Here is a 24580-nt window from a genome sequence, read left to right as displayed (position 1 = left end):
CACTTACAGTTTTCAGAAGAAGCCAAGCCTGTGGACACCTTGACCTCTGGGTTAGAGCCTTGAAGATTTTCTATTGTTTGAGCCCCTCAGCTTGTGGTACTCTGAGGGCAGAGATCTGGGAAACTGACACAACCAGCTAGGGAGATGGTGGCATTCTGAACTGAGGCAGAGGTGGTGGTCCTGAAGAGAGGGAGACAGAGGTGTTTAAAATGCAGAACCAGTGTGTGCTGTGTGTTAAGTCACTTCAGTGGTGTGTGACTCTTTGTGCCACCATGGACTGTAGCCCGCCAGGCTCCTCTGTCCCTGGGGATTCTCCAGGCAAGAATACTGGAGTTGTCATGCCCTCCTCCAAGGGATCTCCCTGACCCAGAGACTGAACTTGAGTCTCTATGTCTCTTGCTTTGGCAGGTGGGTTCTTTTCCACTAGTGCCACTTGGAAAGCCTGAGGAACCAGTTATCCTTAGTAACTGATAGGCTGTGAGGAGGCGGGAGAAGTAAGAGATTGTTTTACTTGGGTGGATGATGCTACCATTAAGTGATACTGAAAATATGTGAGGAAGAAAAGGTGTGAGGAACGGGGTTGAGTTTGAAGTGCATGTCGGACCTTGCGGGAGGGGCCAAAGGCAGGTGGTTGGATGATTCAGCACCTGAAGTTCAGGAGGAGGTTGGATCTGGATCTGATAATGATCATTTATGGAAACAGGACTTGAGAACATTGAGGGGAAATTGCTTAGAGTGTACAGTGAAGTCTCTGAAGACACACTGTACGTAAATCCTCTGAGGAATACTCAGATTTAAAAGTGGCAGGCAAAAGAGGGGTGGTTGTAGAACAGAAAAGGGTGCTGACTAGAGACTTGCAATAGGATGGTGCTTAAATGGGAGAATGTACATTAGTATATAGCATTGTTTAGGTGGTTTTGTCACAGTGCTCAGCAGCCCATCTGTAGGAACTAATATTTTTCGTGCTTATTCAGTGTTAATTCTTGTGCCAAGATTTCATATGCATTAGCTTATTTAACCTTCAGTACAACTCTTAGCTAGGTATTATTATTCTTATAGATGTGGCAGCCGAGACATGGAATAATTAATAAATTTGCCTCAGATTACACAGGGAGTAGGCTGTACAGTCAGAATTTAAATCTAGGTGGGCTGACTCCTGAGCCTGAATTCTAACATACTGACCAGGATGCCTCCTAACCCAGAATCAGGTTTAAGATTTTCTGGGTTGATATGATATGAGGCAGGAACAAAGGACGCTGAAGGATGAAGATGCTTGGAAGAGCAGTGGAATACAAATGGAATGTTCAGTTTTGTGTTAGAAGTAGTGGGTTGGTGTTCTCACTGAAAGCCAGGAAGCTGGCTGGAAGATTGAGGTTGCAGGAAATGTGCTGGCAAAAAGTTACATGGATCTACAGCCTCTCTTATGAGTTATAACTAATGCTTGAAGCCAAAGCCTGAACCTAGAACTTAAAATCTTTTTTTCAGGTTTCTGTGCTAACCCCCTCAACTTATCAAAGTGAACAAATAGAATTAAATATATTGTGATTTTGATGGAAATAATTTGAGGAGTAATGCAGAAGACTTTCTTGTAGAAATGTTGTATATCTCTATTCAAGTTCTCAGTGAAGTATGTGTGTATGTGTGTGTATATATATACACCACATATATGCACACATATGAAATGTTTATAAGAGAAATACAGTAGTTTTGTTTATAACATCCTATGTGTTTTTTCTTAAATTTATTCCTAAGACTGTTGTTTGTATTGTGAACCCCTGCCCTGAATTACTAATCGATGTGCCTGATTTTTATTTATTGCATAGTAACATTACTAAACTCTTATTCTGATAACTTTTCTAGTTTATTATCTTAGATTATTCCCAGTTAGGCAGTCATATTGTCTGAAGATAGTAATTCTCTCTCTCTCTTTTTATGGAACTTCCAAAAATAATGTTAAGTTAAAAAAAAGCAGGGAGGGGACTTGCCTGGTGTCCAGTTGGTAAGACTCCATGCTTCTACGCGGCGGGTGCGGGTTCTCCCCCTGGTGTAGTGCCATGTGGCATGGCCACAAACAAACAAAAAACAGAAATAATGCTAAAGGTGGCACTAGTGTACATCCTTGCTGTATTCAGGATTCCTCTAATATTTCACATTCATAATGATGTTGAATATTGGCTTGAATTGTAGCTTTAAAATCATGTTATGGGAGATTTTTTTTTAACGGCCAATTTTATCAGTTACCTTTCTGGCAAGGCTTCCTTTAACAGATATAATCTTCATCTCTGCCATTGTGTGGCACTCTTGGCTGAATTGAGAGTGGGCTTTCAAGATTTCCTGAGGGAAAAGGTTCCCACTTAGCCAGTTCTCTGACTGCTGCATCTGTGTCCTTTAGCCAGGCAAGCTCATGCAACGTCTTGTCATGAGCTGGATGTTCATGGAGTCTCCCAGGAAAGACAGGATGACCCTCTCCAAGTAGTTCATTTGGATGAGGTTGACTAGATCCGTTTAAATCTGATACATCAATGCCTTTGTACCCAAAGCTAGCCAAATTACTAGACCAGGGACTGCTGCTGTGACCTGGAATCAGGGTTTCCAGTACTGGAACAGAAGTAGCTTGTCTCCTGGACCACAGACTGATGGGTCAGAGCTGAGGCCTTTGTGTCTTGCTTGATGGCAGCCTCATCATTTCCTCAAAGGTTCGGAGAATGGAGGGTGGGGACGCTACTTGTCCTGAGCTGTGCTGAGCACTGTGACTTCTTAATCAAAGCAAAACCTTGCTCAAACTATCTCTTTCCCCAAGGTTTAATTTCATTCTTCAGCATCCAACAGAGTGTTTTAGAAGTTTGCAGTGGTTGAGGGACAAGCCAGGTGATTAAGTCCTGTGGCCCACCTTTTTAAGAAAAGGGTATAAAGGAAAGTAAATTTTAGCAAGTTTCCTATTTGCTGAAGGTTCTTTAATAGTGTACTCCCTACATTTGTGGGAGGTTTTCTTTTCTTTATTTTTCCTCTTCTTCGTTTTATTCTGCTTTAAATGGCTCAATTGTGAGAAATAGTACTATGTACCAAGTAATGGGTAAATGTATGCAGATACTTGCTGTGTTTTTGGCAGTACCATGTCTCAAGGTGGGAAATAGGAAATACCCCTTTTGAGAGAGCTGGTGATTTCCATGAGGAACTGTGGAATTTGTTTCCATTCAGTAACTTTCAAGAAGATCAAGTGAGGAAGTTGAGGCTCAGTTTTTTTGATTTGTATTTGAATTGTGAAATTTTCTGTTCATTTAGTCAGTTAAGTTAAAATATACAGAAGTACTTTGGAACTGGCTTATTTTGATATGACTCTCCAGAGGACTGGATCTGCTTTGTATAATGAGTCCCTTTCTCAACTCTAGTATTATTCTCTTTTTCTTCAGGCATTTTCACCAAATATTATGGTAGCATTAAGATATACTGTATGGGTGGATTTTAGTGAGGCAGAAACCTGACTAAAATACCAAAGAAAGATAAGAAGGAGAGACAATTGAATGTGCTAGGGAGAGTGTTAAGGAGATGGCTGGCCTTTGCTGGACATGGAGTTACCTGAGGCCATTACGGAGCATTTGATGGCTGTTGTTGAACCTATCAAGTTATAAACCCAGCAAGTTGGCTCTCCCTTGGAGTAAGTGGGAAATTGTCCTGAGGATGGAATGGACCTCAACAAATAAAGATGGTTGAGACTTAAGTAAGGGGCTTAAAATTTCTTGCCCCTTCTTCTTGGCCTCTACGCTGTACACAGTTGGGTATTTTGTGGTCTGTCTGTCATTTCTGTCCTCAGCTGTGTCCCAGAGGAGCTGCCTGCCCCCTTCTCCAGTTCTTTGACTCCTACCGAACTTGACACACAGCATCTCACCATCTCCAGCTCCAGCGTCTTTTCTTATCCATTTCATTCTACCTCAGGCAGTGTTTAGTGTCCATCTTTTTTTCCTCTTTTAATTTTTCCTTCATTATCTCAAGAAAATATTTCTTTACAAAACCTGACTCTGATTATGGCAGGTTAAATACAAAAAGTTGAACTAGTCGTATCTGCACTAAGGAAGAGAAAGCTGTGCATTTGCAAAGTAAAACCTGTTGTCAGAAAGAGCCTCTTCTCAGCCCTTGAAAATACCCAGAAGACCTATTTAAACCCTGTGCAAGTATCAATATCTCCTCCTTTGTCAATTAAACATTTTTGCCTCAAATACCAGCATTCAAAATAAATAGAAAATTACTTAATTCACTTCAAGAGTCTTACAGGTATCAGCAGTATTGTTTCCTAAAAATTTTCACTGGAAAAATACAGTGAACTTCTTAAGGGATATAGTAGGTTAGTGACCTGACCTAGAAATGTAACAATAATTTATAAAATGGTTTCTGTGGAAACATGTAGTTTAAATTATGAATCTTCAAGTGAACTCATGGATCATACTGAAGTTGTAAATTGAGAACAGCTTGTGTTTTATGTCATATCTAAAAAGTGGTCATGTTTTTACATCTTTCTCTGGAACCCTCCCCCAATTTAATCATCATCTAGTCCTGTTGATCCTGTAATCTTATAACATCTCAGTTAATAGTATCAAATCTAATTTTCACTCCCTTACTTAAAGCCTTTTGATGACTTCCACAGCACCCAGTAGGAGTGAATGCAAGATGGCAGCCACCGTAGCATGTCATGTCTTAGGAATCCTGCTTCATAAAACTAACATGTGCCAAAGAGACTGAACTGCTCTTAATATGCAATGATCATCCCACCTATTAGTAAATGTGGTATAATCAGGATCCTGGAACCTGAGTGATCACTTTAGCAGTTCTTTTTCCCTGGCCAGGGTAGAGTGGTGGGGTGACTAATTTGTCCCTGGCACCTTTCTTGTTTTAAAATGGGAAATCCTGTGTCCTGAGACCCTCAATCCTGGGATAGTTGGTGGGAGAGAAAGGAAGAATGTGAATTTTCAAAAAATAAAATGTATTTTATTGAAGGATAGTTTATTTACAATGTTGTGTTAGTTTCTGCTGTATAGCAAAGTGATTCAGTTATGCGTACATGTATAATACTCTTTTTCATGAAGAATGTGAATTTAAACATTTATCAGGTATTTTCTTTCCACTGGGCCTTTGCATCTGCTGTTCCCTCTGACCAGAATGGGCTAGTTCCTTGTCATTCTTTTAAGCCTCATTTAATTGTCCCAAGAACTTTTAGAAATAGATTTAGCTTGCCTGGCTGGGGTACTTACTATGCCTGTCCCATAATAACTCTGATCACTCCTGACTGTGATTGCTTGTTCAGTTAAGAAGGCAGAGGTGTGTGGGACACTGATGTGGCCCCCATGGTTGCACATTAGAATCACCCAAGGAGTTTTCTAAATTTTAAAAACAGTCCACACCTTATGGCAGCCAAGATTGAGAATGATGAGTACTGAAAAGGGTATGACCTGGGTCACGTGCCTCTTTCCTCCCAAGAGAAAGAGGTTTTAAGAAACTCTTGGATAGGAAAACAAAAACAAAACCCCCAAACTGATCCATTTCAACCCTCCTACAACCTGGGGGTGTTTGTAATGCCTACAGAGAGGTCTCAGACTGTGTTGAGGGTCTTAGCAAAGCATGGCTCACAGGTGACACGAGAATATATTGTTAGCTGTCCAAGCTATGGTAGCATAGGGTAGTGGTCTTCAGAGTGGGGGTGGTGCTTCTCCAAGAAACAAGATGTGCAAGATCCACTGGGGTGCAGGAGAAGCAGCAAAAATCTTGTTTTAAAATTTTAGTAGCACCTGGATATATTTCATGTACAGATATATGTATCTTGGGATGTGTGCTTTTTGTCTGCTCTTGCAGGTATGCAGTTACTCTAAGAACACTCTTGGAACTTCCCTGGCAGTCCAGTGGTTGGACTGCATGGTTCCAGTGCAGGGGGCATGGGTTTGAGCCTTGGTTGGGGAACTAAGATCTGTGCCCCTCAGCACAGCCAAAAATAAAACAAACAGACCCTCACTCCCTAAACCCCATACTCATATAATGGCCTGTGAGATCCTCTCTGACCTTATTACTAGTTCACTGTCATCTCCTTGCCCCGTCCCTCTGGTCCTTTTGCTGTTTCTGAAACACTGCTGAACACACTAGCCTTTGCCCTGGAGATTCCGACTGTCTGGAATGTCCTTCTCCAGAGATCCCCTTGGAGCTTTAGGCTAACTGCCTGACTTCCTGAAAAGTTTTGCTCAGGTGTCATTTCGCCATGAGTCCTAGCTTGAGCACTGTATTTAATGTGGTAGCTGGTGCCATGCCCCCCTGCACACTCTTCATCTTCCTTAGCTTGCTCTAAGGTTTTTCTTCCTTATTAGCACATTGGATACACTGTATTATATCTGTGGGTCCTCTGTTTCCCCCTGCAGAACATGTGGACAGGACTCTCTTTTTGCTTTGTTCACAGGTGTGTTCCAAATGCTTGTTAAGAACAGTGTCAGTTTGATACATTTTTGTTTAATGATTAAAGTATCTGATGCATAGTAGGCTCAGTAGTTTTTTTTTTTATGGCATGAATAAAATATTTAGGAAGTTTGGGAGTACAAAAAATGAATAAAACATGCTTTATGCCCTTAAGTAGTTCCAGTTAGCAGTGGAGACCAATATGTAAGAAAATAACTTTAAACCTGTGAGAATTGTAGCAGTAGAATATGTCGAGGGTAGAGAGGTGGCATTAAGTTGTGGTTAACTCTCCAGGGGTGGAGATACTTCAAAATCAGTGCCCCTGAAAGGGATGAGTCTAAATTTAAAAGCCTTAGCCATGCAGGACCCACTCCAGTGTTCTTGCCTGGAGAATCCCAGGGACAGGGGAGCCTGGTGGGCTGCCATCTATGGGGTCGCACAGAGTCGGACACGACTGAAGCGACTTAGCAGCAGCAGCAGCAGCAGCCATGCAGGAACCTGCATAAACCCAGAACTTGTTTGTCCAACGTGAAATGAGGAGGAAGATTTCTAACATCAAGATTACTATTTTATTTTTTGTTTTTAAAGAATAAGATTAGTAATAGTCTCCTCTTGGAGAGGGATCTCATAGAAATTTTCAAATGCATAGTTTTTTCCTGGGCAAGGTATTAACCAGAGTGCTCCTCTACACAGCATTCACCAACTCTTAGTTCCTTTCCCCCTGTTTCATTCTGTACTTTCCAAGCCTTGGGCAGATCATAGTTATTTCAAGCAATTGATCAGTCGATAAGTATTTATTTGTTAAAAACTCACCTATGTATCTAGCACTTTAAAAAAAGAGCAGCATCTCTTTATGAAAATATGTTGGGATGGAAATTGCTTTGTTGTTGTTCAGTTGCTCAGTCAGGTCCGACTCTTTGCAGCCCCTTGGACTGCAGCACACCAGGTTTCCCTGTCCTTCATCATCTCCTGGAGCCTGCTCAAACTCATGTCCATTGAGTTGATGATGCCATCCAACCATCTTATTGCTTACTGGAAATACATTGATCTCATTAAAACAACAACAAAATCCTTGGCCAATTAATTGTTAACCCTACCCCCACCAAGGGTACACTTTTAAATAAGTTTTAGAAATAGAAAATCAGGGTTTTTAATCCATTAACGATAGATAGGCCTGCTTTTACTAGTCCAGAGGAAATGGAAAATTATTTGAATATAGTACTTGTGACTCTGTAGAAGCCCTTTCTTTGATAAACACACGTCTTTTCTCTAGCTTGAAGCAGATGGCACATCTCCATTGTTTGTTCCTCTGTGTTTGTTTTATGTAAACTGGTATTATTTTAATAATTTCATATGTTCTGCTTTGGTAAGTATGTAGAAGAGTGCCTGTTGGAAATGTATCTATCCGCTCCTCCCCTCCTACCTCCACCCTTGTCTATAATACACCTTAGGCTTCTTTGGATATTTAATAATACCTTGAGGACATAAATTGGGAGCACAAAGAATCAGATCACTTATTTCATCCAGATCGCTGGCTGGAAGGCTTGGACAATAGCGTGTTGAGATTGCTTACCTCTGTATGCCACTGCAGTCTTGGTCCATGGGGATGAGGAGGACTGAGAGGGAGGAGCCAAAGAATAGGCTTCCTACTGAGACAGGTGCTGCCTGTTGTGATGGTTGCTCTGCTTGCAGGACCCAGCTGAGTACCTGTCCAGACACTCCTCTTGTGTTCAGATTAAGTAGCAGTGGTGGTACCAGAATGAAAAGCAAAATGCTGTCTTTCCTGCCGTCTCTCGCTTTCCCCCTCCCCACTTTTATTGAGTAATGTTCTTTGTAAACAAATAACGAATTGCTAATCTCACTGAGCTCCTTGGAAGAAAAGCTATGACAAACCTAGACAGTGTATTAAAAAGGGATATTACTTTGCCAACAAAGTTCCATATAGTCAGAGCTATGGTTTTTCTAGTAGTCATGTACAGATGTGGGAGTTGTACCATAAAGAAGGCTGAGTGCTGAAGAACTGATGCTTTTGAACTATGGTGCTGATGAAGACTCTTGAGAGTCCCTTGGACAGCAAGGAGATCAAACAAGTCAATCCTAATGGAAATCAGTCCTGAATATTCATTGCAAGGGCTGATGCTGAAGCTTCAATACTTTGGCAACCTGATGTGAAGAGCCAACTCATTGGAAAAGACCCTGATGCTGGGAAAGATTGAGGGCAGGAGGAGAAGGGGACGACAGAGGATGAGATGTGAGATGATTGGATGGCATCACCGACTCAATGGACATGAATTTGAGCAGACTCTGGGAGATAGTGAAGGACAGGGAATCCTGGTTTTTTGCAGTCCATGGAGTTGCAAAGAGTTGGACACGACTTGGTAACTGAACAACATCCTCCCAGTGCAGTAGACGTTGGTTCAATCTTTGGGTTGGGAAGATCCCCTGGAGAAGGAAATGGCAACCCACTCCAATATTCTTGCCTGGGAAATACCATGGACAGAGGAGGCTGGTGGCCTCAGTCCATGGGGTTGTAAAGAGTCAGACATCACTTAGTGACTGAACTACAATATCACTGATGGGGCGATTTAGGCCCAGGCTGATTGTTTTCATCGATTTCTTACCAATGAGTCCGTGGTAGAGTTTGTGCTTACAGACTCAGTGTTCATTAGAGCATTTCTTCTGGGCACTGCACTCGGCTCAAGGCTTTGATTGAATCATTTCATTTCATTGTTGTGATAACCGTATGTAGGAGGTACTGTTATAGTCACATTTTACACATGAGCGTATACTTGCCCAAAACACACTGTGAGTGAATTGTGGAGCAGGGGCAGTGTTGGCCATCTGACTCCAGAGCTGGCACCTTTCACCATCAGACTAAAGTATCCAAAGACTGGACAGCTTGGTCAAGAGCTGGGGCTGAAATGTTGCCTCCTGCTCTTAGGGGAACAGGTGAGGAGAGAGCCTCAGTCACCACTAAGATCCCCTGGAAAAATACCCAGAATTACATCTCACTGCTGGTGAAATGAAAGAACTGTGTTAGCCCCCAGAACTGAAGAAATTTCAGCTGACTTGGTGCCTTGTTGGAGGTCAGAGGTGATTGACTTCCACCATTGCTTTTTTCTCATGAACTCCAAGGCTGTTACTGCTTTTACCCATCCAGCTGGCTTGACTTTCTGAATTTTGTGACTCTTCAGTGTGGAAACAGGCCCACTACCTCAGCTGGTGGGGACTGAAAAGCAGCAGGGGGAGAGACTGCATTCTCATCTGACCTTATTTCTTAAGAAAATCTGTAAAGCTGTAGAAATCTGACAGCTTTAGAGTTTATAATTTTAGGAATTTATGTGAAAGGCCAGTACTCCCTAAGGTAAGCTCACTTCTTTTCCTTTCATGTGTCATACATACCTGCTCTTGTTCTCATTCTCACACTCTCTCTGAGCAAAGAAATGGAGGATATAGCAGGGGTAGTATTAGTAAAACAGATGCTTCATACTTGAAATTGAATGCACTTAGCGGTCTTGGGTGTTAACCACTCTTAACAACTGTGTTTACTATTGAAACTGGAAATACAGATTTGATTATAGTTTAACCAGCTTTATTTTTGTACTGCTCTCCTGTAAATGGATTATTTTTAGTTTAAATTTTTGCTGCAAGCCCTTTCCCACTACTTAATTGATTCTTCAGTTACCACTTGCAGTACACATGTCAGCATTCCCATGGACGCTAAGCACACACAATGTAGTTGGCACAAAGACAGGTTCTCTGTGAATTAGTGGACTCTATCTCTTGCTTTTAATGCTGAAAGTGGGGTCCTTTCTGACTTCCTTCTAGTTCTATAATGGAAATCTAGGGACTGTATGGCAGTCTACCTTTAAAGTTTGTCCTAGTAGCTCTTGGTGGTCATCGTAAAATTACTCATCTGAAAAGTAACAGATTGCAAATAAAACAGGTGTCCCAGAAGTATTTGTTTTGCTGCCACCTAATGATACCTCTGTTTGAGTCACTGAATACTTCCAGAGCATAACCTTTAAAGTGGGTTCCCACATCTTAATTTGCCACTTGGCACATTTAGTTCTCGCAAACTAGAAGCAAATTTTGTTTCATGAGAAACTGCTTGCCAAGTTTAATTTAGGTCTTCTTAGAGGATTATTAATGAACTTGTGAAGTGTATGTGAACACTTCTTATTGACAAAACAGTGGCATTAAAATTCAGCACTGTTCTCAACAAAAGAGAAAGCGTGGTGTTTGGGAGATACTGAAAAACACCACTGTTAACATGATGATAAGCTTGCAGTTTTGCCTCTAACTAGTATTTGAAAACATTCTCTATTTTCCTTTATCAGTCTTATTCTCTTTTAAAAAAACTTTTATCTGTTTATGGAACATATCTTTGAATAAACAAATGGATAAAATGCTTTAACATTGTTTAGAAAATTTATGTTAAATTCTTTGAAACTAGATAATGTGTTTGTATTTTTGCTTTTATGGCATTTATCTTTTAAAAGCTTTTACTATAGGTAGTGATATGTTTCTCATTTTATGTATAGTAAAATTATAATGAATGAATTTGGTTGTTTTATCATTCATTTTTTAATTTCTTGGATTGTTTCTGTGGTTTTCCTTTAAAACACAAAAAACTGAGTTTTTGTTTTTTAAATGGAGTGCCTAAATTTCAAGAATCTTGCCAGCAGGTGGGAAAATGTAGTACAACTTTCTGTATGAAGAAAAAGAGATTCAGTTCTGTTCCCTGTGTCTGTCTTTCGTCTTCTTTGGCTGGATTTCTTTCCCTCCCACCCTCTGAAATTTGCAGCTCTGTTTACCAGGTGACCAAAGCACATCCTGAAACTTTAATGGTATGTGACAGTGAATTTCTTAAATAACTAAGGTTTTCAGCAACATTTTTGTTAATGTTTGTCTTTCAGCAACATTTTGTTACCTTCAATTTAGGTAATATATATCTAGTCAAGGCTATGGTTTTTCCCGTGGTCATGTATGGATGTGAGAGTTGGACTGTGAAGAAAGCTGATCGCCGAAGAATTGATGCTTTTGAACTGTGGTGTTGGAGAAGACTCTTGAGAGTCCCTTGTACCGCAAGGAGGTCCAACCAGTCCATTCTAAGGGAGATCGATCCTGGGTGTTCATTGGAAGGACTGATGCTAAAGCTGAAACTGCAATACTTTGGCCACCTCATGCGACGAGTTGACTCACTGGAAAAGACTCTGATGCTGGGAAAGGTTGGGGGCGGGAGGAGAAGGGGACGACCGAGAATGAGATGGCTGGATGGCATCACCGACTCTGTGGACATGAGTTTGCGTGAACTCCGGGAGCTGGTGATGGACAGGGAGGCCTGGTGTGCTGTGATTGATAGGGTCGTGGAGAGTCGGACATGACTGAGCGACTTAACTGAACTGACTGAATGAATCAAATGTGGTACATGATTTATTCATTTATTTTTTTTTAACACTTTCCTCTTCCATCCTTGGGTCTTACTCCCCAGAGAGCCCATTGCAACTTTTTAAAGCATGTCTTTTGTTAACTCAGTGTTGAGAAAGGACATGCTTATGTTTTTATTTTTTTATTTTAGGTATTATTTGCTGATCTTGCCCAATGAGAGATGAGGGTTTATCCTTTTTGTATCACCTACTTTCTCTTCCCCCATCTTCCTAATGCAGTTAAATACAGTTTGTAATTAAATCAGTATAGAATATTTCTGTTACAATGACAATGTATATATTATTATAGCTGAAGCACATATTGTATTATGATTTAATTTTCTTTCTTGTACAACATCATCTTTCCTGTTAATAATTCATTTCTTTCCCCCGACTCTATGCACCTCCCACCCCTTGATTTGTTCCTTTGCTTAATTTTGTAGATTCCTATCTTGAAATCAGTCTCATAGTTTCCAACAATACTATATAAAATTCCTTTCAATGTAATGGAAACTATGGGAAACCTATAAATCACTCTTGGTGATATCCCTCCTGGAACCCCGTCTCTTGATTTAATGTCTAGAACTGCCACATGGCTGTTGGAAGGGGTCTTCCGTTTTGTGTCACTCTGGACATCATCTTGGCGGCTAGTTTTTATAGATTTTTTTTTGTGTTCTTTTTCATTTGTGAAATAACTTCCGGAGAACAATGTCTAGGAAATAAATGCTTCAAGGTTGTGCATGTCTGAAATGCCTTTATTTTTTACTCATGCTTGATTCATAGTTTGGTTGGATATAGAATTTTAGGTTGGATACTATTTTTCCTCAAAATTTTGAGAGCATTTCTTTATTGTCTTCCAATATTGAGGAAAAAAGCCTGGTCAGTATAGAGTGTACACTAAACTGAAAACTAGGCTTAAGCTGTTATTAAAGGAGTGCCTTTTGAAAGATAAGGAGGACACCTAGTTGGTTCAAAGTGAAAATGGCTCAGTCGTGTCCGACTGTTTGTGACTCCATGCATTATAAAGTTCATGGAATTCTCCAGGCCAGAATACTGGAGTGAGTAGCCTTTCCCTTCTCCAGGGGATCTTCCCAACCCCCAGGAATTGAACCCAGGCCTCCCACATTGCAGGCAGATTCTTTACCAGCTGAGCCACCAGGGAAGCCCAAGAATACTGGAGTGGGTAGCCTATTCCTTCTCCAGTGGATCTTCCCGACCCAGGAATTGAACCAGAGTCTCCTGCATTGCAGGTGGATTCTTTACCAGCTGAGCTAACAGGGAAGGAATGCCATTTTAGTTCCATATGTTAAAAGAAGGTAGTTTAATCCCCTATAGCTCTATTGTGGAGGTGAAAATTAAAAGTGTTAAGGTAGCTGTAACTGTCAAGTAGAAAATAACTTTTTAATTTCCCTTCTTGACACACCTCGGGGTAAATGACAAACTTTTCTGGTAATAGCACTTTATGTTCATATTTTAAAGTATTTTATCTTGATGTTAGGAAAATATCAATAACCTCAGATATGCAGATTACACTACCCTTATGGCAGAAAGTGAAGAGGAACTCAAAAGCCTCTTGATGAAAGTGAAAGAGGAGAGTGAAAAGGTTGGCTTGAAGCTCAACATTCAGAAAACAAAGATCATGGCATCTGGTCCTATCACTTCATGGGAAATAGATGGAAAAACAGTGGAAACAGTGTCAGACTTTGTTTTTTTGGGCTCCAAAATCACTGCAGATGCTGATTGCAGCCATGAAATTAAAAGACGCTTGCTCCTTGGAAGGAAATTTATGACCAACCTTGATAGTATATTAAAAAGCAGAGACATTACTTTGCCAACCAAGGTCCATCTAGTCAAGGCAATGGTTTTTCCCGTGGTCATGTATGGATGTGAGAGTTGGACTGTGAAGAAGGCTGACCGCCGAAGAATCGATGCTTTTGAACTGTGGTGTTGGAGAAGACTCTTGAGAGTCCCTTATACTGCAAGGAGATCCAACCAGTCCATTCTAAAGGAGATCAATCCTGGATGTTCATTGGAGGGACTGATGCTAAAGCTGAAACTCCAATACTTTGGCCACCTCATGCGACGAGTTGACTCACTGGAAAAGACTCTGATGCTGGGAAAGGTTGGGGGCGGGAGGAGAAGGGGACGACGGAGAATGAGATGGCTGGATGGCATCACCGACTCTGTGGACATGAGTTTGAGTGAACTCCGGGAGTTGGTGATGGACAGGGAGGCCTGGCGTGCTGTGGTTCATGGGGTCGCGGAGAGTCGGACACGACTGAGCGACTGAACTGAACGGAACTGAAGCAGTGCCTTTTAGAAGCCAAATGGATTTTAATGACAGGATACATATAATAGTATTTGGATTTTTCCCTTTGGTTTTAATGAAATAACATTTAATTCTGGTTGGGAGGGATAAATTGGGAGATTGGGATTGACGTATTAAACACTACTATATATAAAATAGATAATTAATGTGGACCTCCTGTATCATACAGTCCTTCTCAATACCCTGTAATTACCTCTATGGGGCTTTCCTGTGGCTCAGATGGTAGTGAATCTGCCTGCAATGCAGGAGACCTGGGTTGGGAAGATGCCCTGGAGGATGCCATGGCAACCCACTCCAATATTCTTGCCTGGAGAATCCCATGAACTGGTGGGCTATAGTCCATGGGATCGTGAAGAGTTGGACACGACTAAGTGACTAAGCACAGCACAGACCTATGTGGGAAAAGAATTTTAAGAAGAGTTGATAAGGGCTTCCCTGGTGGTCCAGTGGTTAAGAATCCATCTTGTGATGCAGGGAACACAGGTTTGATCCCTTGTCTGGGATGATCTCATGCCGAGGAGCAACTAAGCCTGTGCACAAGTAAAGCACACAGCGCTTTAGAGCCCTGGAATCAAAACTACTGAAGCTGGAGCACCTAGAGCCTGCAACAAGAGAAGACACCACAATGAGAAGCCTGTGCACCACAACTAGAGAGCAGCCCCTGCTTGCTGCAACTAGAGAAAGTCCTCATGCATCAGTGAAAACCCAGCACAGCCAAAGATAAATAAGAATGGATATATGTATATCTGATTCACTTTGCTGTACAGTAGGAACTAAAACATTTTGAACCAACTATACTCCAATAAAAAGATGCTTGCTCCTTGGAAGAAAAGTTATGACCAACCTAGACAGCATATTAAAAAGCAGAGACATTACTTTGCCAACAAAGGTCTGTCTAGTCAAGGCTATGGTTTTTCCAGCAGTCACATATGGATGTGAGAGTTGGACTGTGAAGAAAGCTGAGCGCCGAAGAATTGATACTTTTGAACTGTGGTGTTGGAGAAGACTCTTGAGAGTCCCTTGGACTGTAAGGAGATCCATCCAGTCCATCCTAAAGGAAATCAGACCTGAATGTTCATTGAAAGGACTGATGTTGAGGCTGAAGCTCCAGTACTTTGGCCACCTGATGCGAAGAGCTGACTCATTTGAAAAGACCCTGATGCTGGGAAAGCTTGAAGGCAGGAGAAGGGGGCGACAGAGGATGAGATGGTTAGATGGCATCACCGACTCAGTGGACATGAGTTTGAATAAACTGGGAGTTGATGATGGACAGGGAGGCCTGGCGTGCTGGAGTCCATGGGGTCACAAAGAGTTGGACATGACTGGGCGACAGAACAGAACTGAACTGATGCTCCAATAAAAATAAAAATCCCTTAATTACATATGAAATAGAATTCACAAATGAGAAAAGTTTTTTTCCACACAGTTTATTGTGTTGTTAAAGCCATTTTTAAAATTGCTAATTAAAGACTAGAATCTGGATAAAATATCCAGTTTCATGATAAATAAAATATCTTTGATGTTGGATATGTTAGGAATTAAAAGCAATAATGGCTTTAAAAGCAAAACTCAACCATTTTGTTGAAGATAAAAAGTTTTTTAGTTAATCTGCGCTGATTTGTTTTCTTTTAGCAAGAATTTTCATTTAAGAAAGATTGTGATTCTTATATTTGATTATAATAATTAATATAAAAATGAGGTAATCAACAGAAAACACATATTAAATGGCAAGTGTCAATTCTTAACCCAGTTGCTAACTGTTGCTAAGTGTTTGTCTTAGTGTTGGTTACTATGGCTTTCCTCTTGCCTTTATAAATGACCATAAAAGATTGTTTCTCATCCTACACCTACTAAATTAGCTCCTGTGTACTGTTGAAAGAGTGATAGCTAAGAAGATTTATAGTTCACATTCTATAGCAAGTCTTATTTTAGGGTAACGTGCTTTTCTAGTTGTTTGGGCACCTTTTTGGCTTTTTCCCCAGGGGTGTTAATCTTTGGCTGGAAAGAATAAACTCTAGTTCTCTTAACACCTGACTGCAAACTGCAACCATAAAGCCTTAGACTGTTAAAACAAACATTTCTCAACCTTATAGCAGAGACTTCCTGTTTTTAAAGCTTTTCTGACCTTCCTAAGAAAAGACCAATACCACTGAGGTTACATCCTGTGGTTATTATCATTTAAAAAAAAAAAAACTATTGAATTTTTCTCATGTATAAATGATTAATGCACCAAAAAAATGTAGATAGCACTGGACAGTGCTGTCTTTGCTAGGCCTTCAATGATAATAGAACCAAGTCAGCTTTTAATGCGTCTCTGTTTGTTCAAGGTCTGCTCTAATTGGAGTGTCAGGAAAATCTCACATTAAAGAGACCTACCCTATTCTGGGGAGTTTGTAAAGGAAGCATTTGGCAGTCATTTCCTTTCACTTGTGAGAATGAACATGCTTTACATTATAATCATTTAAACATAGAGTCTGGTGATGGGGCATGCATAGTTTTCACTGTCGAGTTAACTTGCTCTGAAGATTAGAGGGAATGTTCACTGTTTAGGTTTTATTGTTAGAATGAATCAAATGAAGTAAATGTTAGAAAGTTAGCCCATGCTTTCCTTTGTCCTAAGTTGTTATTTCCTGCAGCCCAAATAATTGCTTTTTCTAGTCAGTTAAAATTAAACTCGAATGGATGTTCAAATGAATGTCTCCCTCCAAAGAAAAGAAAAGAAACCATCCTGTATTGTTAAGGGCAAACATGCTTAGACTCTGGCTTTTTATTTTTGTTTTAATTGATGTATTAGATGTTTGAGTAGATATTTTGAACTAGAGTCTTCTGATCTTTTTTAGAGAGAAGTGATTGGTTTTTAAGCAGAAAAGTACTGGATCTTTAATGCCACTTGCGATGTTGAATCTGGCAAATGGTACTTATTTAATGTTTTGAAACATTTGCATTTATATTTTTCCTTAAATAACTGTTTTAAAAAGAGTTCAGTTTATTGGAGGCAATAGTACAAGAGAAAACATTCAGCAAAAAAATTCGTTTTAGGAAAAGGGTGAAACAGTGTTTTGGATTTGTAAGCATTGTCTGTTTAATATTTTAAATTCTTGATATGGTGATTCCAGCTGGGGATTTTAGTTGTCTTAAGATTACTTCCTATAAACTTGGCTGGATCTCCACACTGATTTTTATCACATATTGTCAGGCCCTATTCTAAACATCCTGTCAAGATTCTGAGATGTTTCTTCTACAAACTCTTTGTTTCTTATTCATAACACTTTTCCAAATGAGAAATCTCTCTTCTTAACTGCATTTTTGCCCTCTCAAAATATCGCTCTGATGGAACATTATAATTTCATCTATACAGTCTGAGATCTCTAGTAAGTTTTAAAAATAGAGATGAAAATGTCCTTAAAAATATTTAAAGCAGATGCTGTCTTAGAGGTCTGTCTTCTCTCAAGATATGTTTCACATCCCACATCCATGAGAGTGCCACACACTTGCAAAAACTAAAACCTCCAGATCTGGCCTTTGATCAGCTTCCTGTGTCAGAAGAGTTTGCAGTGAGTGCACACTGGAGCCAGCGCTTCATTTCTGCTCACTGTCTTTAGAAAAGCAGGATTTGGTGTGCTGCATGCTGTTTGTTTTTTCCTCCTTTCTTTCCAGGAATATATTTTAATAATGTCGATGATTTTGTTCTTTATGAAATAGCACCTTAAATATTTATTAGCAATTTATCACTCAAACATATACTTGACTCTGTACTGGGACGTGTAAAACAAAAGGAAACTTGTAGTTTAATGTCCAGTCTTAATCTTGTACCTGTGCATTTCATTTGGAGTATGTGATGTTCATAGTTTTACCCAAGATTAGCCTCCCTGATTTGTAGAATCTGACTTATTTCTAGTTATTTTAAAAGAGTATATTAAGTTTCCAGCAGTATCCAGGTTGAAATTAACTCAGATTTATTCTGAAATGTAAGAGAGTAGATATTAAGATTTCTGGCATTAGAGACATAAGAATTCACTTTCCCTCAATAATTTGGAATATTTGCCTAATTATTGCATCACATATGTGAATGGTTCTCTGTGTGAGTCTTTTTCTGTATGTACAATGATCATCGCCATCCTCGTTGGTTTGTTTTCATGTTTCTGTTCTGCACCCTTACCTACGGAGCAACTGTGTGATTTAGTCATTAACTGTTGGCTGAATGGAAAGTGATGTGATTAATGAATGGGATAGGTAATTAGGGAAGCTTCCCAGGTACAGTAGTGGTTAAGGAATCCACCTGCCAGTGCAGGAAACTCAAGAGATGTGGGTTCAATACTTGGGTTGGGAAGATCCCCTGGAAAAGGAAATGGCAACCCACTCCGGTATTCTTGCTTGGAAAATTCCAAGGACAGAGGAGCCTAGTGAGGTACAGTCCAAGGGGTCACAAAGAGTAGGACACGACTCAGCAACTGAACTTGCACACATAGGTAATTAAGTACAAAAGGTATTAAAAAAAATCGTGTTAGTAAACTTGATTTACAGTTGAGACTTGCAAAGTATGTATTAGACGATAGTTAGCTATTATTAAACAATGTTATTCAGTAGTGCTAAAAACTGAGGAGTATATTATGTTTAATGTGCTAACTCTGATATCACATACATTTTAGGGTATGTCATGATTTCCTTTAAAAAGGAAGGGCATACTATCAATTCTTATACCAGAGTAACGGGAGTTCCTGAGACTAGTTTGGGGCAGCCAGGACATGTTGGTGAAGAATATTTTGATTTTGTTGAGGATGGTTTGAGAGTGTCTGTGGAATGCTGTGTGTTTGAGTCCAAAGGGAATTTGCACACTGACTCTGTGGCTAAGGAGCAAGCTCAGGGCTAGAAAAATGAAATCTTGTCATAGAGGCATCTCGAGAGTAAATCTTCTCGCCCATGAGAGATACCAGGGTGTGATAAGAAGAGACTGGACACTGACTGCTTGTATGTCGGAGCAGTCATGGCAAGAAACAGAGAGCGATCAGGTCTTAGGAGATCCAGGAGAGAGTGTAGTGCAAAGCTCAGGCAGACCGCCAGGTCGCACACAGGGGAACTGGGCCTGCTCTTGGGAAGAGTGCTGTAAATTGGTCTACTTTTTTTGGAGAGCAGTTTGGCCCAATCTTTTTGATTGAAAAGTGCACATTCATTGAACTAGAGATTTTAGTATAGAAGGGCTATACTAAAGTGACAGCACAAAGTGTGTTGTAGTATTTAAGGACTTGTTAATTACAGTACTCCCACAGAATAGAATTTTGTGTTAATGGTCTGCTGCAATCTGAGGGAAGCAAGATGCCATGTAGGAAGAATAGTAGAATTTTATTATCATAAAAATCAATAGAGTGAGCCCCTAGACTAATGAATATATATGTTCTTAAATATTTGTGGAAGTTTGTGTGCAAATGTTCTAGGAGAGCATCTGGAGAGGGAGACTTCAGCTTGTTGAATGGGATTGCTTGGGTTTTCTGTATGAACATATAATAATCAATACATCCAAAAGGGCTTCAGAAAGAACTATATATTGGTATTTTTCTTTTGAAAACTTTTTTGTAAAGTTTTGTTGTGTGGCGCCATTTTGTGAATTGGAAGAGGGAAAGAAGTAGGCATTTGCGTAACATCATGTATCCATAGTCTCCATAGTCATGCAAAACAAAACCTCCGCCTCCTAGGAGAATATGCAAACATTGCTGAGGATACCAAGACAGCCCTTGACTTGGTCCTTGTTTGCTTGATTGATTTTGGTAATCTTTTGACACTTTGACTCTTTTTTTTGGTTTGTTTTTTTGGACACTTTGACTCTGAGGTGAGCCAAATTACTTGATCTGTATGATTTTATAAAAGAATGCTATAAGAATGAATGCTGATTAGCTCCACTTGAGACAGACCTCACTAATTTTTGCTAGATGAATGTTATTTTTAAACTTTCATGTAAAAATGTCATCTCCTTCCCCTTTGGTGGTTTTAAGGAGTGTTCCAAAGCTGCTGCCTTTCGACCATGTGGCCACAAGTCTTTGTCTATGACAGAAGCAGGGTGGCAGAGAGAGGAAGGCATGGTAGTTGTTCAAGGTTAAGGTTCTGGAATAGCCTGAGCCCTGTTCAACTATTACCTGCTAAGGTTATACTTGACATTTCCCCTGCGTACTGCTCCCGGTCATAGCTTTAATGTTAGTTTAACTAGACTTTGTATTTAATTATAAATGTTAGGGTAAAGTCAGATGTCAGCTCACTTTGCTGCATGCTGAGGCCTGTAGAATTAGGAGTGCTTTGCTTCTAACCACATCTGTTGTCTCCTCTCATTATCTGTTAATAGTACTCAACTTGACAGGGTTGTTTTGATAAATGAAGAGTGTTCTAAAACCCGGAGCTGGAATTTACATGGAATGGAACTTAGAACAAAAGGAAGCAAGACTTGTGACATGGATAAGGCTGGGGTGAACTCCTGTGGGAACCAAGCAGTGCCTTGTGAAATGCTGAAACTAACAATGAAGCTTAATTTGGGGGTGATGATGGGGAATACCCAATATTTTCCCATTCATCTCACACTTTGGCTTTTTCTTGTGCTGGTGTGCAGGACATCTGAGAAACTGTTGTTGTAAGAACTTCCCTTTCTTATCTACAGATCCCTTAATTTACAAGCTCACATTAATGATGTTTAAAATGAATTCTTCACTTTGAGGAGTTGGGGAGGGTAGTTTTGGAATGTCTGTCACCAATGACTAGGAGTCCTCAGGGCAAAAGAATTTTTACAAAGGCTCCCATATCAGGGAAGTGGAGTTGTTTTAGAGAGGAGATAACTGAAAATAAAGAAAAAGCTAGGTGTAAACTGAGAGGTCAGGATCATACCCCTTCCCCCACTTAGAGCAGAATTTGGTGGTACTTTTACATTCAGAGAAACTTAAAGACAAGGTAGTGTATAATGTACTTTCAAAATGTTATATTCTGTTTATGTTGCTCTCTGTGTGCGTACAGGATTTAGTAGTCTATCCAGCTTACCCCTTGTGGTTTGCTGCTTGCTTAAATGCCACATAAGTAGGAAGAACTTGTTTTGAATATATTAATGATGACATCTGTACCTCACTGACTCAAGATAAAAAGTATGGCTTGCAGATAGGTTTGGGTCTTAGTGTTTTTGTTAGTTATCCTAGGCACAGTTATTTACATCTCTATAAAGTGGGGATAAAAATCTTTATTATACTTTTAATTTTTTGATTTGCATAGATGTTATTCACTTGAGAAAGGCCTTTTTTGTGCCACCAACTGTGCAGAGAATATGCAAAATAAGTAGAACAGGGTTGTTGCCTTCAATTCCGTTACTCATTTCAAAGATGTGTGTGCTTGATGCCAGGTATTTGATGATGAGCAAATATACAGAACTTTCTCTGATGGAACATTAATCAAAAAGTCACACCAATGAGTTACAAACTGAGATAAATGCTCTGAAGGAATGAACTGAGTTCGCTGAGAACTTCTTATAACAAAGGAACTTGACCTAGCATGGGGCCTCAGAGGAAGCTTCTCTGACATTTGATATTTGATACTTGACCTGAAGTCTGAAGGAGTAGACTTTAAACTGTGTGAGTGTGGGTGGGGTCGTGGGGGATTGGGGATGGCAGGGATATTTCTTTTCTAGTGGGAAAAGGTAGTGATGACTTTGGTAGAAATCCTAACACCTTGGGGAAATTGAAAGACTGGTGTAATTAGAAAGTGGGGGGCTGGGTGTGGATGGATGGATTAATAGAGGGTGCAGGCCTGGGACAGAACAGAAGTGCTGTCATAAAGTGCTGTCAAAGCATTTAGAATTTTCGTGACACTAGGAACAGTATGAATTTAGAGCAGTTCGGTTGTTCTTACTAGCCCTTTCCAATTTGGGATAAACCAGCACTTTTTAAAGTGCTGCAGGCCAGAAACAAAACAAAGAAAACACCTATCTTTTCTGGTCCTACCTTCTATCTAGACAGAGCTGGTGGGAAAATGGAAGTGTGTCCCAGTACAGGAGTGGCTTTTGTCGCTAGGCTTTAGATTTGATTTCATTTCTGACATGGGTGATCTCAGAGCCGCTTGCTTATGAGGTGGATTTCAAGCTGCAGGTCCCCTCAGGCGTTAAGGGGAGCTGATAGCCGATCTGCCCTTGTGTGGGGACCATCTCTGATTTGTCCTCATCACAGCAGCATTTCAGGTGGCAAAGGCATTATGCCTCCTTAGCTCTCGCTCTCAGGACATGTGCTCTGTTAATAGTTTTAGAGAGAGATTTCTGTCTCCTGTAGAACAACCTGAGTTTTCTTTAAAAAGAATGATGTTTAATAGCAAATGTGCAAGTCAGTTTGGTTATCTGTGCCACTGAGGGCAGGATCTAGGTTCTTCTCTATGCTTCTCCTCCACCCCTAATGCCAACTCCTTGTTGAGAAGTTTTGGGCAAATCACTTAATCTAACGTTTGCCAATTGGAAAGGGTACCTAGTAATTCAGCAGCTGGACCTTGGAAGATCCAATAACATGTATAAAGCTGTTTGAGAGTTACATGAAACTTGCCTGGAAGGTGAAAGGTGTAATATTAAAGACAACAAAAGTGATCAGTTAAATTTTGAGCTTGTAGCTTTCAAGTTTGAATTGACACTGAGTGAATTTAATAATTTGAATTTATATCCTATAGGTATGTATTTAAAAAAATTTTTGCTGTAGAGTATCTTATTCAGTAGGACAAAATGATTGTGGCTGTTATTACTAGGGAATACATGTTTTGAACATAGTTTAAACTTGGGTAAATTAGATCAAGTTGATAGATATTTACCAGATTGTGGGTGAAGAAGAAACCATTTGAAATTTACTTTTGGTAGTTCTATTTGCTAAGTCACTTCAGTCGTGTCCGACTCTGTGTGACCCCATAGACAGAAGCCCACCAGGCTCCCCCGTCCCTGGGATTCTCCAGGCGAGAACACTGGAGTGGGTTGCCATTTCCTTCTCCGGTAGTTCTATTTAGATGCCCATAAAAATGATATTAATAAGGGGTCTGAAATCTGGTAGCTGGTGGATTGTATGTTTATTTAAGGCCACATAGCAAGGAATGTGTATTTATTTTGCTTCTTTATTAGATGGATTTCAATCAAGTCCAATTTAAACTCTGCGTTGTCTCCAAAGAAGATTGGAGAGAAGACTTTTAAACAAATAACTTACAGAAAATTCTTAACCTGTAAGGAAAATTGGGGTCAGAAATGTTGTTTGACATCAAAGGATGATTCTTCCTCTCGTGCTTCTTTGAAACAAATGTTCACGGTGTCTGTGATTGTTGGTTATTTCATCTGCATTTGTTAGACGTCAGAGGTGGTTGGCATTAATATTCCTGGCAGAAGCAGAGGCAGCTCGAGGATGTGTGAACTGCTGATCACTCACGGGGATGCACTGCCTCTTTAATATCTTGCTTGCAGATGCATTTTCTAGCTGACCACGCTATTAAGAGCTGCCATCAATCACACAGTCTCCCAGTTCCGTCTGCTGGGAGGGGAGGGAGGTCTGGAGGGAGGGGAGGCTGGCGGCGTTGGTCCGGAGATACAATTGCCACCGCTTTGTGTGTGCGCGCGCCCGCGGTGGCGGCGGGCAGGGGCTGGCGCGGAGCGGGCCGGGCTCCAGCCCGGGTTTTGCCGGCCACCGCCGCCGCCGCCGCGGGGAGGCTGCTCTTTCTCTCCTGGTGTCTGGGTCACAGGCATGTGGCAGTGTCGGCCCGGCCGCCCGGGCTGAAGGAGCGTGAGCCGCGGCGGCCGCTTCCTCCAGCCGCGGGCGGGGCCCGGTGTGGCCACCGCCTCCTGGAGCCGCTGCGCCGCGGGGACCTGAGCCGGCGCCCGGCTGCCCTGCGGCCGCCCTGGCCTCCTTTTGTTTAGCAAGTGCATTTCACGCCCTGAGCCCCTGCCTGTCCCGCCGGTACCCGCCGGCCTGAGTTTGCGAGGGGGCTCTGCACCGGAGAACGAGGAGAGGAGAGGAGGCCCGAGAGCTCAGCTCCGGGTGCGACCCGCCGCAGAGAAGTGGCCGGCCCCTCTGGCTGCGAGGGGAACGGGTCTTGGGCCAGGAAGTTGGACAGCTGCGGGCGCAGGGGCTCTCGAGGTGGGTGGACGCTAGTCTGTGGATTACCTCAGTGTGTGATGACCCCAGAGAGGGGAACAGCTCGGGGATTACCGGGAATGGCGGTGGCTTTCCAGGAATCAGGAATAGGTATTGATTGTGTCCCGTGGCAGTTCTGTTGGGCTCACTAGTTTGTTTTGTTTTTTAAATTGTCAAAACTCTAGAAATACCAGTTAAATAAACCAATTAAGAAACTTGTTTAGGGCAGAGAAATACTTTTTTTTTTTTTTAAAGGAGTGTGTGTGTGTTCTTTAAAAGGAAAA

General features: G+C 41.0%; 1 protein-coding gene across 5 annotated transcripts in view; it reads left to right on the top strand.

Moving 5' to 3' along the window:
- The window catches only part of RERE (arginine-glutamic acid dipeptide repeats), a 417526-nt gene that overhangs the window by 84981 nt on the left and 307965 nt on the right, over positions 1-24580 (top strand). Inside the window, exon 1 of one of the 5 annotated variants that reach the window (XM_055419486.2) lies at positions 23850-24299. The exons of the other annotated variants lie outside the window; for them this stretch is intronic. The gene's annotated coding sequence lies outside the window, so the exon portion shown is untranslated. Of the gene's footprint in view, positions 1-23849; positions 24300-24580 lie in introns of those variants that run through there. 5 annotated transcript variants of the gene reach the window in all.

This window comes from Moschus berezovskii, chromosome 17 (genome assembly GCF_049115385.1).
Source record: "Moschus berezovskii isolate FMDL1 chromosome 17, NW_MosBer_1.0, whole genome shotgun sequence".
In the NCBI taxonomy this organism is placed as follows: domain Eukaryota; kingdom Metazoa; phylum Chordata; class Mammalia; order Artiodactyla; family Moschidae; genus Moschus; species Moschus berezovskii.
This window is presented reverse-complemented; position numbering and strand designations above follow the sequence as displayed.